The following is a 926-nucleotide window of genomic DNA, read 5'->3' as shown; positions in this document are numbered from 1 at the left end:
GAGCGACCCGGGATGTGTTGCTTTGGGGAGCTTTTAACAGAATGTGACTGGCAGAATTGGGTGCTGTATGTTGGAGGCTGAGGGCTGCAGTAGGTATCTCAGAATTGGGGGGTGGGGTGAGGCCTACAGAGCATGGTGGCAAATCTGATGGCGACTGGAAAATAAACATCTAGCCGCTCGAGGCACCTTACCTGCCAATCTATATAATTTTACATCTCCGTAATCCTAGCATGGGTTAGGATGGCTAATCTGAATCAGGGTTAGTTTGGCAGTGTGGGTGAAAGCGGACGATTACGATAGAGGAAACCAAGTCTAGATTTAACCTTAGCCTGCAGCTTTGATACGTGCTGAAGAGAAGGACAGTCGTACATCCTAGCCATACTCCCAGTACTTGTATTAGGTGACTACCTCAAACTCCTAAACCTCAGAGGTAGTAGTTCACACCTTAAAGAAGAAGGGGCTAACATCTGACCCAGATGTTTTGGGGGGTCAAGAATAAAGGAGCTCCATTTACAACACTCGGATCGTGACGCTGCAAGGGAGAAACTTTGTAACGGGGCATGGGAAAAGGGAGCGGCATCGGGATAGTGCATTAGAGAAGGGTGGGAGATTAGAAATATTGGGATGGGCAAGGAGGCACGGCAGAGTCAAATAGGAATCCTGAATGTGTGATTAAAGTACTCAGCCATGTGCCTCCTTATCAGCTAACAAACCCACATCCATCAACATTAAGGAACATGGCAGCTGTAGGAGGAAGGGTTTATTCTCCAGGTCTTTACCCGTTTTCCAGACAACTTGGGGTTTAGACGCCACAGAGAGAGAAACTGCTCCTTAAGTACGAACTTTGGGCCTTCCGGTAGCCTGAGTGCACTTTTTTCTAATTTGCCCTGAACGAGAGCCAGTCAGGCTGAGTATGCGTGTGCAGA

Source organism: Salvelinus sp. IW2-2015, unplaced genomic scaffold (genome assembly GCF_002910315.2).
Source record: "Salvelinus sp. IW2-2015 unplaced genomic scaffold, ASM291031v2 Un_scaffold3411, whole genome shotgun sequence".
Classification (NCBI taxonomy): Eukaryota; Metazoa; Chordata; class Actinopteri; order Salmoniformes; family Salmonidae; genus Salvelinus; species Salvelinus sp. IW2-2015.
Note: the sequence above shows the minus strand (reverse complement) of the source record.